At 52.7% G+C, this 16,098-nt stretch overlaps 1 long non-coding RNA gene across 1 annotated transcript in view; it reads right to left on the bottom strand.

Moving 5' to 3' along the window:
• LOC309650398 overlaps positions 1 to 16,098 on the bottom strand; it is a 963,470-nt gene that overhangs the window by 295,321 nt on the left and 652,051 nt on the right. The gene's annotated exons all lie outside the window — the stretch shown is intronic.

The following is a 16,098-nucleotide window of genomic DNA, read 5'->3' as shown; positions in this document are numbered from 1 at the left end:
GGCCTCGATGTTGCTCAGCAGGTCCACAGGAGTCTGGAGGTACTCAGGGTTCTTGGAGGGAAAATGATGCACACCCGAGGGGCCTACGAGTCCTGAAAAGGGTACTTCCTTTAAAATAAAGCAGAACAGGGGCTTCCCTGTTGGCGCAGTGGTTGAGAATATGCCTGCCAATGCAGGGGACATGGGTTCGAGCCCTGGTCTGAGAGGATCACACATGCCGCAGAAAAACTGGGCCCATGGGCCACAATGACTGAACCTGCGCGTCTGTAGCCTGTGCTCCACAAGAAGAGAGGCAGCGATAGTGAGAGGCCCGCGCACCACGGTGAAGAGTGGCCCCATTTGCCGCAACTGGAGAGAGCCCTAGCACAGAAACGAAGACCCAACATAGCGATCAATCAATCAAAAAATAAATCTTAAAAAAAAAATAAAAAATAAAAAAAATAAAATAAAATCAAGCAGAACAGCGACTAAGACCTCATGGAAACAGCTGCATGCCTCCCTTTCTGCGCTGCTACTCAGGGCCGTATCTTGAGGCCAGTACTCACGTTGAGTTTCCCTTTAGCTCTAGAGCGTGGCAGGATGAGCTCCACCCCAGCCATCGAAGCAGCCGGCTTATCTAGAGAAAACTCATTTTCTACCCAGAGCCATGCCTACAGTGGCTAGTGGCCTGTCAACAGCAGTCAATTTCAAGTAGCTTCAAGGCAGCATGAATGGAGCTTTCAAAATGGCAAAGCAAGGCTAGTTCCATCAGGCCCCCATTTCCAAGGGCACACGCAGCATATATCCCGGTGCTTTCTAAGAAGTGCAAAGAGACACAGGTTACCCAGTGGTTCCTTCCCTGAATCAACTCCTCGAAGCAGGGTGTTCTGCAAATAGCGAACTGCGTCAACGAAGGAACGCCCCAGCTAGGCCTCCGGGCCCGTGGCTCTTCAAAAGCCTGAAGTGTTACCCGAGGAACTGGGCTTTAGTTGCAGTCGGAACGCAAGCCGACTTTCTCTTGGAGGCAGGGTGACTTCAGGCAGAGACTCCCAGATGGAATACGAAGCCGAGGGTTTTTCTCAGTGTAGCTCAGACTTGGGCAATGAGCCAGACTTGCACGGCACGTTGGACCTGCTAGAACGGTGTTCGTGGACCTGTTCGAGTGCTGGGGAATTCAAGCTGTCCCAAGAAGGAGTGCAGAGTGTTACCCTACACTCGGCATACACAGAGTGGCTCCGAAGGTCTATGGGCCTGGATGTGGCTTAGCGGGCCCATGGGGGCCTCGGGGTACTCAGTGTTCTTGCAGGAAATAGGGTGCCCACGCGAGGCTCCTAGATGTCCTGCAAAGCATACTGACATTAAAATAATGCAGAGCAGGGGCTTCCCTTGTGGTGCAATGTTTGGGAATCCACCTGCCGATGCAGCGGACATGGGTTCGAACCCTGGTCCACCAAGATCTCACATGCTGCAGAGTACTTAAGCCTGTGAACCACAACGACTGAGCGTGCGCTCTAGAGGCCGGGAGCCACAACGACTGAGCCCGCATGCCAGAACTAATGAAGTCCACGTGCCTAGAGCCTGTGCTCCACAACAAGAGGAGTCACCGCAATGAGAAGCCCGCGCACCGCAACGAAGAGTAGCCCCCGCTCGCTGCAACTAGAGAAAGCTCACATGCAGCAACGACGACCCAACACAGTAAAAAAAAAAAGATATATTAAATAAATAAATAAATAGATAGATAGATAAACAAATAAATATATAAATAAACAAATGCAGAGTAGTGGCTACGGCCTCCTGAAAACTGTTGCACGCCTCCGCTTCTGCACGGCAATTCAGGGCCTTACCTTGAGGTAAGTGCTCACGCTGAGTGTCCCGTTAGTGCCACAGCATGGTAGGATGCTGACTTTCTCCTCGAGCAGAGTGACTTCAGGTACGAGGCCCTCGAAGAATTCTACGCAGAGGGTTTTCTCATGGCAGCTCAGACGGGGGCCGTGACGAACACTTCCAGGGCACGTCGCACTGGCTAGAAATGTGGTCCTGAGGCTGTTCCAGTGCTCTGGAAATGTAGCTCTCCTTAAGGAACGTGCAGTGTGTTGCCCATCACTCGGCATACACAGAGGGCCTCTGAGGGACCGACCTTTGGGCCTCGATGTTGCTCAGCAGGCCCACAGGAGTCTGGAGGTACTCAGGGTTCTTGGAGGGAAAATGATGCACACCCGAGGGGCCTACGAGTCCTGAAAAGGGTACTTCCTTTAAAATAAAGCAGAACAGGGGCTTCCCTGGTGGCGCAGTGGTTGAGAATATGCCTGCCAATGCAGGGGACACGGGTTCGAGCCCTGGTCTGAGAGGATCACACATGCCGCGGAGATACTGGGCCCGTGGGCCACAATGACTGAACCTGCGCGTCTGGAGCCTGTCCTCCGCAACAAGAGAGGCCGCGATAGTGAGAGGCCCGCGCACCGCGATGAAGGGTGGCCCCATTTGCCGCAACTGGAGAGAGCCCTAGCACAGAAACGAAGACCCAACATAGCGATCAATCAATCAAAAAATAAATCTTAAAAAAAAATAAAAAATAAAAAAAATAAAATAAAATCAAGCAGAACAGCGACTAAGACCTCATGGAAACAGCTGCATGCCTCCCTTTCTGCGCGGCTACTCAGGGACTTACCTCGAGGCCAGTACTCACGTTGAGTTTCCCTTTAGCTCTAGAGCGTGGCAGGATGAGCTCCACCCCGGCCATCGAAGCAGCCGGCATAGCTAGAGAAAACTCATTTTCTACCCAGAGCCATGCCTACAGTGGCTAGTGGCCTGTCAACAGCAGTCAATTTCAAGTAGCTTCAAGGCAGCATGAATGGAGCTTTCAAAATGACAAAGCAAGGCTATTTCCATCAGTCCCCCATTTCCAAGGGCACACGCAGCATATATCCCGGTGCTTTCTATGAAGTCCAAAGAGACACAGGTTACCCAGTGGTTCCTTCCCTGAATCAACTCCTCGAAGCAGGGTGTTCTGCAAATAGCGAACTGTCTCAACGACGGAACGCCCCAGCTAGGCCTCCGGGCCCGTGGCTCTTCAAAAGCCTGCAGTGTTACCAGAGGAACTGGGCTTTAGTTGCAGGCGAAACGCAAGCCGACATTCTCTTGGAGGCAGGGCGACTTTAGGCAGGGACTCCCAGATGGAATACGAAGCCGAGGGTTTTTGTCAGTGCAGCTCAGACTTGGGCAATGAGCCAGACTTGCACGGCACGTTGGACCTGCTAGAACGGTGTTCGTGGACCGGTTCGAGTGCAGGGGAATTCAAGCTGTCCCAAGAAGGAGTGCAGTGTGTTACCCTACACTCGGCATACACAGAGTGGCTCCGAAGGGCTATGGGCCTGGATGTGGCTTAGAGGGCCCATGGGGGCCTCGGGGTACTCAGTGTTCTTGCAGGAAATAGGGTGCCCACGCGAGGCTCCTAGATGTCCTGCAAAGCATACTGACATTAAAATAATGCAGAGCAGGGGCTTCCCTTGTGGTGCAATGTTTGGGAATCCACCTGCCGATGAAGCGGACATGGGTTCGAGCCCTGCTCCACCAAGATCTCACATCCCGCGGAGCACCTAAGCCCGTGAACCACAACGACTGAGCCTGCGCTCTAGAGCCCGGGAGCCATAACGACTGAGCCCGCATGCCAGAACTAATGAAGTCCACGTGCCTAGAGCCTGTGCTCCACAACAAGAGGAGTCACCGCAATTAGAAGCCCGCGCACCTCAACGAAGAGAAGCCCCCGCTCGCTGCAACTAGACAAAGCTCACATGCAGCAACGACGACCCAACACAGTAAAAAAAAAATGATATATTAAATAAATAAATAAATAAATAGATAGATAAACAAATAAATAAATAAATAAACTAATGCAGAGCAGTGGCTACGGCCTCCTGAAAACTGTTGCACGCCTCCGCTTCTGCACGGCAATTCAGGGCCTTACCTTGAGGCAATTGCTCACGCTGAGTGTCCCGGTAGCGCCACAGCATGGTAGGATGCTGACTTTCTCCTCGAGCAGAGTGACTTCAGGTACGAGGCCCTCGAAGAATTCTACGCAGAGTGTTTTCTCATGGCAGCTCAGACGGGGGCCGTGACGAACACTTCCAGGGCACGTCGCACTGGCTAGAAACGTGGTCCTGGGGCTGTTCCAGTGCTCTGGAAATGTAGCTCTCCTTAAGGAACAGGCAGTGTGTTGCCCATCACTCGGCATACACAGCCTGCCTCCGAGGGACCGACCTTTGGGCCTCGATGTTGCTCAGCAGGCCCACAGGAGTCTGGAGGTACTCAGGGTTCTTGGAGGGAAAATGATGCACACCCGAGAGTCCTACGAGTCCTGAAAAGGGTACTTCCTTTAAAATAAAGCAGAACAGGGGCTTCCCTGGTGGCGCAGTGGTTGAGAATTGAGAATATGCCTGCCAATGCAGGGGACACGGGTTCGAAACCTGGTCTGAGAGGATCACACATGCCGCGGAGAAACTGGGCCCGTGGGCCACAATGACTGAACCTGCGCGTCTGGAGCCTGTTCTCCACAACAAGAGAGGCCGCGATAGTGAGAGGCCCACGCACCGCGAGGAAGAGTGGCCCCATTTGCCGCAACTGGAGAGAGCCCTAGCACAGAAACGAAGACCCAACATAGCGATCAATCAATCAAAAACTAAACCTTAAAAAAAAAATAAAAAATAAAAAAGTAAAATAAAATCAACCAGAACAGCGACTAAGACCTCATGGAAACAGCTGCATGCCTCCCTTTCTGCGCGGCTACTCAGGGACTTACTTCGAAGACAGTACTCACGTTGAGTTTCCCTTTAGCTCTGGAGCGTGGCAGGATGAGCTCCACCCCGGCCATCGAAGCAGCCGGCATAGCTAGAGAAAACTCATTTTCTACCCAGAGCAATGCCTACAGTGGCTAGTGGCCTGTCAACAGCAGTCAATTTCAAGTAGCTTCAAGGCAGCATGAATGGAGCTTTCAAAATGGGAAAGCAAGGCTAGTTCCATCAGGCCCCCATTTCCAAGGGCACACGCAGCATATATCCCGGTGCTTTCTAAGAAGTCCAAAGAGACACAGGTTACCCAGTGGTTCCTTCCCTGAATCAACTCCTCGAAGCAGGGTGTTCTGCAAATAGCGAACTGCCTCAACGAAGGATCGCCCCAGCTAGGCCTCCGGGCCCGTGGCTCTTCAAAAGCCTGAAGTGTTACCGAGGAACTGGGCTTTAGTTGCAGTCGGAACGCAAGCCGACTTTCTCTTGGAGGCAGGGAGACTTCAGGCAGGGACTCCCAGATGGAATACGAAGCCGAGGGTTTTTCTCAGTGCAGCTCAGACTTGGGCAATGAGCCAGACTTGCACGGCACGTTGGACCTGCTAGAACGGTGTTCGTGGACCTGTTCGAGTGCTGGGGAATTCAAGCTGTCCCAAGAAGGAGTGCAGTGCGTTGCCCTACACTCGGCATACACAGAGTGGCTCCGAAGGGCTATGGGCCTGGATGTGGCTTAGCGGGCCCATGGGGGCCTCGGGGTACTCAGTGTTCTTGCAGGAAATAGGGTGCCCACGCGAGACTCCTAGATGTCCTGCAAAGCATACTGACATTAAAATAATGCAGAGCAGGGGCTTCCCTTGTGGTGCAATGTTTGGGAATCCACCTGCCGATGAAGCGGACATGGGTTCGAGCCCTGGTCCACCAAGATCTCACATGCTGCGGAGTACTTAAGCCCGTGAACCACAACGACTGAGCCTGCGCTCTAGAGACCGGGAGCCACAACGACTGAGCCCGCATGCCAGAACTAATGAAGTCCACGTGCCTAGAGCCTGTGCTCCACAACAAGAGGAGTCACCGCAATTAGAAGACCGCGCACCGCAACGAAGAGTAGCCCCAGCTCGCTGCAACTAGAGAAAGCTCACATGCAGCAACGACGACCCAACACAGTAAAAAAAAAATGATATATTAAATAAATAAATAAATAAATAGATAGATAAACAAATAAATAAATAAATAAACTAATGCAGAGCAGTGGCTACGGCCTCCTGAAAACTGCTGCACGCCTCCGCTTCTGCACGGCAATTCAGGGCCTTACCTTGAGGCAAGTGCTCACGCTGAGTGTCCCGGTAGCGCCACAGCATGGTAGGTTGCTGACTTTCTCCTCGAGCAGAGTGACTTCAGGTACGAGGCCCTCGAAGAATTCTACGCAGAGTGTTTTCTCATGGCAACTCAGACGGGGGCCGTGACGAACACTTCCAGGGCACATCGCACTGGCTAGAAATGTGGTCCTGGGGCTGTTCCAGTGCTCTTTAAATGTAGCTCTCCTTAAGGAACAGGCAGTGTGTTGCCCATCACTCGGCATACACAGAGGGCCTCCGAGGGACCGACCTTTGGGCCTCGAGGTTGCTCAGCAGGCCCACAGGAGTCTGGAGGTACTCAGGGTTCTTGGAGGGAAAATGATGCACACGCGAGGGGCCTACGAGTCCTGAAAAGGGTACTTCCTTTAAAATAAAGCAGAACAGGGGCTTCCCTGGTGGCGCAATGGTTGAGAATATGCCTGCCAATGCAGGGGACACAGGTTCAAGCCCTGGTCTGAGAGGATCACACATGCCGCGGAGAAACTGGGCCCGTGGGCCACAATGACTGAACCTTCGCGTCTGGAGCCTGTGCTCCACAACAAGAGAGGCCGCGATAGTGAGAGGCCCGCGCACCGCGAGGAAGAGTGGCCCCATTTGCCGCAACTGGAGAGAGCCCTAGCACAGAAACGAAGACCCAACATAGCGATCAATCAATCAAAAACTAAACCTTAAAAAAAAATAAAAAATAAAAAAATAAAATAAAATCAAGCAGAACAGCGACTAAGACCTCATGGAAACAGCTGCATGCCTCCCTTTCTGCGCGGCTACTCAGGGACTTACTTCGAGGCCAGTACTCACATTGAGTTTCCCTTTAGCTCTAGAGCGTGGCAGGATGAGCTCCAACCCGCCCATCGAAGCAGACGGCATAGCTAGAGAAAACTCATTTTCTACCCAGAGCCATGCCTACAGTGGCTAGTGGCCTGTCAACAGCACTCAATTTCAAGTAGCTTCAAGGCAGCATGAATGGAGGTTTCAAAATGGGAAAGCAAGGCTAGTTCCATCAGGCCCCCATTTCCAAGGGCACACGCAGCATATATCCCGGTGCTTTCTAAGAAGTCCAAAGAGACACAGGTTACCCTGTGGTTCCTTCCCTGAATCAACTCCTCGCAGCAGGGTGTTCTGCAAATAGCCAACTGCCTCAACGAAGGAACGCCCCAGCTAGGCCTCCGGGCCCGTAGCTCTTCAAAAGCCTGCAGTGTTACCAGAGGAACTGGGCTTTAGTTGCAGTCGGAACGAAAGCCGACTTTCTCTTGGAGGCAGGGAGACTTCAGACAGGGACTCCCAGATGGATATGAAGCCGAGGGTTTTTCTTAGTGCAGCTCAGACTTGGGCAATGAGCCAGACTTGCACGGCACGTTGGACCTGTTAGAACGGTGTTCGAGGACATGTTCGAGTGCTGGGGAATTCAAGCTGTCCCAAGAAGGAGTGCAGTGTGTTGCCCTACACTCGGCATACACAGAGTGGCTCCGAAGGGCTATGGGCCTGGACGTGGCTTAGCGGGCCCATGGGGGCCTCGGGGTACTCAGTGTTCTTGCAGGAAATAGGGTGCCCACGCGAGGCTCCTAGATGTCCTGCAAAGCATACTGACATTAAAATAATGCAGAGCAGGGGCTTCCCTTGTGGTGCAATGTTTGGGAATCCACCTGCCAATGAAGCGGACATGGGTTCGAGCCCTGGTCCACCAAGATATCACATGCTGCGGAGTACTTAAGCCCGTGAACCACAACGAGTGAGCCTGCGTTGTAGAGCCCGGGAGCCACAACGACTGAGCCCGCATGCCAGAACTAATGAAGTCCACGTGCCTAGAGCCTGTGCTCCACAAGAAGAGGAGTCACCGCAATTAGAAGCCCGCGCACCGCAACGAAGAGAAGCCCCCGCTCGCTTCAACTAGACAAAGCTCACATGCAGCAACGACGACCCAACACAGTAAAAAAAAATGATATATTAAATAAATAAATAAATAAATAGATAGATAAACAAACAAATAAATAAATAAACTAATGCAGAGCAGTGGCTACGGCCTCCTGAAAACTGCTGCATGCCTCCGCTTCTGCACGGCAATTCAGGGCCTTACCTTGAGGCAAGTGCTCACGCTGAGTGTCCCGTTAGCGCCACAGCATGGTAGGATGCTGACTTTCTCCTCGAGCAGAGTGACTTCAGGTACGAGGCCCTCGAAGTATTCTATGCACAGTGTTTTCTCATGGCAGCTCAGACGGGGGCCGTGACGAACATTTCCAGGGCACGTCGCACTGGCTAGAAACGTGGTCCTGGGGCTGTTCCAGTGCTCTGGAAATGTAGCTCTCCTTAAGGAACAGGCAGTGTGTTGCCCATCACTCGGCATACACAGCGGGCCTCCGAGGGACCGACCTTTGGGCCTCGATGTTGCTCAGCAGGCCCACAGGAGTCTGGAGGTACTCAGGGTTCTTGGAGAGAAAATGATGCACACCCGAGAGTCCTACGACTCCTGAAAAGGGTACTTCCTTTAAAATAAAGCAGAACTGGGGCTTCCCTGGTGGCGCAGTGGTTGAGAATTGAGAATATGCCTGCCAATGCAGGGGACACGGGTTCGAAACCTGGTCTGAGAGGATCACACATGCCGCGGAGAAACTGGCCCCGTGGGCCACAATGACTGAACCTGCGCGTCTGGAGCCTGTGCTCCACAACAAGAGAGGCCGCGATAGTGAGAGGCCCGCGCACCGCGAGGAAGAGTGGCCCCATTTGCCGCAACTGGAGAGAGCCCTAGCACAGAAACGAAGACCCAACATAGCGATCAATCAATCAAAAACTAAACTTTAAAAAAAAATAAAAAATTAAAAAATAAAATAAAATCAAGCAGAACAGCGACTAAGACCTCATGGAAACAACTGCATGCCTCCCTTTCTGCGCGGCTACTCAGGGACTTACTTCGAAGACAGTACTCACGTTGAGTTTCCCTTTAGCTCTGGAGCGTGGCAGGATGAGCTCCACCCCGGCCATCGAAGCAGCCAGCATAGGTAGAGAAAACTCATTTTCTACCCAGAGCAATGCCTACAGTGGCTAGTGGCCTGTCAACAGCAGTCAATTTCAAGTAGCTTCAAGGCAGCATGAATGGAGCTTTCAAAATGGGAAAGCAAGGCTAGTTCCATCAGGCCCCCATTTCCAAGGGCACACGCAGCATATATCCCGGTGCTTTCTAAGAAGTCCAAAGAGACACAGGTTACCCAGTGGTTCCTTCCCTGAATCAACTCCTCGAAGCAGGGTGTTCTGCAAATAGCGAACTGCCTCAACGAAGGAACGCCCCAGCTAGGCCTCCGGGCCCGTGGCTCTTCAAAAGCCTGAAGTGTTACCAGAGGAACTGGGCTTTAGTTGCAGTTGGAACGCAAGCCGACTTTCTCTTGGAGGCAGGGAGACTTCAGGCAGGGACTCCCGGATGGAATACGAAGCCGAGGGTTTTGCTCAGTGCAGCTCAGACTTGGGCAATGAGCCAGACTTGCACGGCACGTTGGACCTGCTAGAACGGTGTTCGTGGACCTGTTCGAGTGCTGGGGAATTCAAGCTGTCCCAAGAAGTAGTGCAGTGCGTTGCCCTACACTCGGCATACACAGAGTGGCTCCGAAGGGCTATGGGCCTGGATGTGGCTTAGCGGGCCCATGGGGGCCTCGGGGTACTCAGTGTTCTTGCAGGAAATAGGGTGCCCACGCGAGGCTCCTAGATGTCCTGCAAAGCATACTGACATTAAAATAATGCAGAGCAGGGGCTTCCCTTGTGGTGCAATGTTTGGGAATCCACCTGCCGATGAAGCGGACATGGATTCGAGCCCTGGTCCACCAAGATCTCACATGCTGCGGAGTACTTAAGCCCGTGAACCACAACGACTGAGACTGCGCTCTAGAGACCGGGAGCCACAATGACTGAGCCCGCATGCCAGAGCTAATGAAGTCCACGTGCCTAGAGCCTGTGCTCCACAACAAGAGGAGTCACCGCAATTAGAAGCCCGCGCACCGCAACGAAGAGTAGCCCCCGCTCGCTGCAACTAGAGAAAGCTCACATGCAGCAACGACGACCCAACACAGTAAAAAAAAAATGATATATTAAATAAATAAATAAATAAATAGATAGATAAACAAATAAATAAATAAATAAACTAATGCAGAGCAGTGGCTACGGCCTCCTGAAAACTGCTGCACGCCTCCGTTTCTGCACGGCAATTCAGGGCCTTACCTTGAGGCAAGTGCTCACGCTGAGCGTCCCGGTAGCGCCACAGCATGGTAGGATGCTGACTTTCTCCTCGAGCAGAGTGACTTCAGGTACGAGGCCCTCGAAGAATTCTACGCAGAGTGTTTTCTCATGGCAGCTCAGACGGGGGCCGTGACGAACACTTCCAGGGCACATCGCACTGGCTAGAAATGTGGTCCTGGGGCTGTTCCAGTGCTCTGGAAATGTAGCTCTCCTTAAGGAACAGGCAGTGTGTTGCCCATCACTCGGCATACACAGAGGGCCCCCGAGGGACCGACCTTTGGGCCTCGAGGTTGCTCAGCAGGCCCACAGGAGTCTGGAGGTACTCAGGGTTCTTGGAGGGAAAATGATGCACACCCGAGGGGCCTACGAGACCTGAAAAGGGTACTTCCTTTAACATAAAGCAGAACAGGGGCTTCCCTGGTGGCGCAGTGGTTGAGAATATGCCTGCCAATGCAGGGGACACGGGTTCGTGCCCCGGTCTGAGAGGATCACACATGCCGCGGAGAAACTGGGCCCGTGGGCCACAATGACTGAACCTGCGCGTCTGGAGCCTGTGCTCCGCAACAAGAGAGTCCGCGATAGTGAGAGGCCCACACACCGCGATGAAGAGTGGCCCCAATTGCCGCAACTGGAGAGAGCCCTAGCACAGAAACGAAGACCCAACATAGCGATCAATCAATCAAAAAATAAACCTTAAAAAAAAATAAAAAATAAAAAAATAAAATAAAATCAAGCAGAACAGCGACTAAGACCTCATGGAAACAGCTGCATGCCTCCCTTTCTGCGCGGCTACTCAGGGACTTACCTCGAGGCCAGTACTCACGTTGAGTTTCCCTTTAGCTCTAGTGCGTGGCAGGATGAGCTCCAACCCGCCCATCGAAGCAGCCGGCATAGCTAGAGAAAACTCATTTTCTACCCAGAGCCATTCCTACAGTGGCTAGTGGCCTGTCAACAGCAGTCAATTTCAAGTAGCTTCAAGGCAGCATGAATGGAGCGTTCAAAATGGGAAAGCAAGGCTAGTTCCATCAGCCCCCATTTCCAAGGGCACATGCAGCATATATCCCGGTGCTTTCTAAGAAGTCCAAAGAGACACAGGTTACCCTGTGGTTCCTTCCCTGAATCAACTCCTTGCAGCAGGGTGTTCTGCAAATAGCGAACTGCCTCAACGAAGGAACGCCCCAGCTAGGCCTCCGGGCCCGTGGCTCTTCCAAAGCCTGCAGTGTTACCAGAGGAACTGGGCTTTAGTTGCAGGCGGAACGCAAGCCGACTTTCTCTTGGAGGCAGGGAGACTTCAGGCAGGGACTCCCAGATGGAATACGAAGCCGAGGGTTTTTCTCAGTGCAGCTCAGACTTGGGCAATGAGCCAGACTTGCACGGCACGTTGGACCTGCTAGAACGGTGTTCGTGGACCTGTTCGAGTGCTGGGGAATTCAAGCTGTCCCAAGAAGGAGTGCAGTATGTTGCCCTACACTCGGCATACACAGAGTGGCTCCGAAGGGCTATGGGCCTGGATGTGGCTTAGCGGGCCCATGGGGGCCTCGGAGTACTCAGTGTTCTTGCAGGAAATAGGGTGCCCACGCGAGGCTCCTAGATGTCGTGCAAAGCATACTGACATTAAAATAATGCAGAGCAGGGGCTTCCCTTGTGGTGCAATGTTTGGGAATCCACCTGCCGATGAAGCGGACATGGGTTCGAGCCCTGGTCCACCAAGATCTCACATGCTGCGGAGTACTTAAGCCCGTGAACCATAACGACTGAGCCTGCGCTGTAGAGCCCGGGAGCCACAACGACTGAGCCCGCATGCCAGAACTAATGAAGTCCACGTGCCTAGAGCCTGTGCTCCACAACAAGAGGAGTCACCGCAATTACAAGCCCGCGCACCGCAACGAAGAGAAGCCCCCGCTCGCTGCAACTAGACAAAGCTCACATGCAGCAACGACGACCCAACACAGTAAAAAAAAAATGATATATTAAATAAATAAATAAATAAATAGATAGATAAACAAATAAATAAATAAATAAACTAATGCAGAGCAGTGGCTACGGCCTCCTGAAAACTGCTGCACGCCTCCGCTTCTGCACGGCAATTCAGGGCCTTACCTTGAGGCAATTGCTCACGCTGAGTGTCCCGTTAGCGCCACAGCATGGTAGGATGCTGACTTTCTCCTCGAGCAGAGTGACTTCAGGTACGAGGCCCTCGAAGAATTCTACGCAGAGTGTTTTCTCATGGCAGCTCAGACGGGGGCCGTGACGAACACTTCCAGGGCACGTCGCACTGGCTAGAAACGTGGTCCTGGGGCTGTTCCAGTGCTCTGGAAATGTAGCTCTCCTTAAGGAACAGGCAGTGTGTTGCCCATCACTCGGCATACACAGCGGGCCTCCGAGGGACCGACCTTTGGGCCTCGATGTTGCTCAGCAGGCCCACAGGAGTCTGGAGGTACTCAGGGTTCTTGGAGGGAAAATGATGCACACCCGAGAGTCCTACGAGTCCTGAAAAGGGTACTTCCTTTAAAATAAAGCAGAACAGGGGCTTCCCTGGTGGCGCAGTGGTTGAGAATTAAGAATATGCCTGCCAATGCAGGGGACACGGGTTCGAAACCTGGTCTGAGAGGATCACACATGCCGCGGAGAAACTGGGCCCGTGGGCCACAATGACTGAACCTGCGTGTCTGGAGCCTGTGCTCCACAACAAGAGAGGCCGCGATAGTGAGAGGCCCGCGCACCGCGAGGAAGAGTGGCCCCATTTGCCGCAACTGGAGAGAGCCCTAGCACAGAAACGAAGACCAACATAGCGATCAATCAATCAAAAAATAAACCTTAAAAAAAAATAAAAAATAAAAAAATAAAATAAAATCAAGCAGAACAGCGACTAAGACCTCATGGAAACAGCTGCATGCCTCCCTTTCTGCGCGGCTACTCAGGGACTTACTTCGAAGACAGTACTCACGTTGAGTTTCCCTTTAGCTCTGGAGCGTGGCAGGATGAGCTCCACCCCGGCCATCGAAGCAGCTGGCATTGCTAGAGAAAACTCATTTTCTACCCAGAGCAATGTCTACAGTGGCTAGTGGCCTGTCAACAGCAGTCAATTTCAAGTAGCTTCAAGGCAGCATGAATGGAGCTTTCAAAATGGGAAAGCAAGGCTAGTTCCATCAGGCCCCCATTTCCAAGGGCACACGCAGCATATATCCCGGTGCTTTCTAAGAAGTCCAAAGAGACACAGGTTACCCAGTGGTTCCTTCCCTGAATCAACTCCTCGAAGCAGGGTGTTCTGCAAATAGCGAACTGCCTCAACGAAGGAACGCCCCAGCTAGGCCTCCGGGCCCGTGGCTCTTCAAAAGCCTGAAGTGTTACCGAGGAACTGGGCTTTAGTTGCAGTCGGAACGCAAGCCGACTTTCTCTTGGAGGCAGGGAGACTTCAGGCAGGGACTCCCAGATGGAATACGAAGCCGAGGGTTTTTCTCAGTGCAGCTCAGACTTGGGCAATGAGCCAGACTTGCACGGCACGTTGGACCTGCTAGAACGGTGTTCGTGGACCTGTTCGAGTGCTGGGGAATTCAAGCTGTCCCAAGAAGGAGTGCAGTGCGTTGCCCTACACTCGGCATACACAGAGTGGCTCCGAAGGGCTATGGGCCTGGATGTGGCTTAGCGGGCCCATGGGGGCCTCGGGGTACTCAGTGTTCTTGCAGGAAATAGGGTGCCCACGCGAGGCTCCTAGATGTCCTGCAAAGCATACTGACATTAAAATAATGCAGAGCAGGGGCTTCCCTTGTGGTGCAATGTTTGGGAATCCACCTGCCGATGAAGCGGACATGGGTTCGAGCCCTGGTCCACCAAGATCTCACATGCTGCGGAGTACTTAAGCCCGTGAACCACAACGACTGAGCCTGCGCTCTAGAGACCGGGAGCCACAACGACTGAGCCCGCATGCCAGAACTAATGAAGTCCACGTGCCTAGAGCCTGTGCTCCACAACAAGAGGAGTCACCGCAATTAGAAGCCCGCGCACCGCAACGAAGAGTAGCCCCCGCTCGCTGCAACTAGAGAAAGCTCACATGCAGCAACGACGACCCAACACAGTAAAAAAAAAATGATATATTAAATAAATAAATAAATAAATAGATAGATAAACAAATAAATAAATAAATAAACTAATGCAGAGCAGTGGCTACGGCCTCCTGAAAACTGCTGCACGCCTCCGCTTCTGCACGGCAATTCAGGGCCTTACCTTGAGGCAAGTGCTCACGCTGAGTGTCCCGGTAGCGCCACAGCATGGTAGGATGCTGACTTTCTCCTCGAGCAGAGTGACTTCAGGTACGAGGCCCTCGAAGAATTCTACGCAGAGTGTTTTCTCATGGCAACTCAGACGGGGGCCGTGACGAACACTTCCAGGGCACATCGCACTGGCTAGAAATGTGGTCCTGGGGCTGTTCCAGTGCTCTTTAAATGTAGCTCTCCTTAAGGAACAGGCAGTGTGTTGCCCATCACTCGGCATACACAGAGGGCCTCCGAGGGACCGACCTTTGGGCCTCGAGGTTGCTCAGCAGGCCCACAGGAGTCTGGAGGTACTCAGGGTTCTTGGAGGGAAAATGATGCACACCCGAGGGGCCTACGAGTCCTGAAAAGGGTACTTCCTTTAAAATAAAGCAGAACAGGGGCTTCCCTGGTGGCGCAGTGGTTGAGAATATGCCTGCCAATGCAGGGGACACAGGTTCAAGCCCCGGTCTGAGAGGATCACACATGCCGCGGAGAAACTGGGCCCGTGGGCCACAATGACTGAACCTGCGCGTCTGGAGCCTGTGCTCCGCAACAAGAGAGTCCGCGATAGTGAGAGGCCCGCGCACCGCGATGAAGACTGGCCCCCAATTGCCGCAACTGGAGAGAGCCCTAGCACAGAAACGAAGACCCAACATAGCGATCAATCAATCAAAAACTAAACCTTAAAAAAAAATAAAAAATAAAAAAATAAAATAAAATCAAGCAGAACAGCGACTAAGACCTCATGGAAACAGCTGCATGCCTCCCTTTCTGCGCGGCTACTCAGGGACTTACTTCGAGGCCAGTACTCACATTGAGTTTCCCTTTAGCTCTAGAGCGTGGCAGGATGAGCTCCAACCCGCCCATCGAAGCAGACGGCATAGCTAGAGAAAACTCATTTTCTACCCAGAGCCATGCCTACAGTGGCTAGTGGCCTGTCAACAGCACTCAATTTCAAGTAGCTTCAAGGCAGCATGAATGGAGCTTTCAAAATGGGAAAGCAAGGCTAGTTCCATCAGGCCCCCATTTCCAAGGGCACACGCAGCATATATCCCGGTGCTTTCTAAGAAGTCCAAAGAGACACAGGTTACCCAGTGGTTCCTTCCCTGAATCAACTCCTCGAAGCAGGGTGTTCTGCAAATAGCGAACTGCCTCAACGAAGGAACGCCCCAGCTAGGCCTCCGGGCCCGTAGCTCTTCAAAAGCCTGCAGTGTTACCAGAGGAACTGGGCTTTAGTTGCAGTCGGAACGAAAGCCGACTTTCTCTTGGAGGCAGGGAGACTTCAGACAGGGACTCCCAGATGGAATACGAAGCCGAGGGTTTTGCTCAGTGCAGCTCAGACTTGGGCAATGAGCCAGACTTGCACGGCACGTTGGACCTGCTAGAACGGTGTTCGTGGACCTGTTCGAGTGCTGGGGAATTCAAGCTGTCCCAAGAAGTAGTGCAGTGCGTTGCCCTACACTCGGCATACACAGAGTGGCTCCGAAGGGCTATGGGCCTGGATGTGGCTTAGCG

The sequence above is a fragment of the Balaenoptera physalus genome, assembly GCF_965194825.1.
Source record: "Balaenoptera physalus genome assembly, contig: SUPER_4_unloc_3, whole genome shotgun sequence".
In the NCBI taxonomy this organism is placed as follows: domain Eukaryota; kingdom Metazoa; phylum Chordata; class Mammalia; order Artiodactyla; family Balaenopteridae; genus Balaenoptera; species Balaenoptera physalus.
This window is presented reverse-complemented; position numbering and strand designations above follow the sequence as displayed.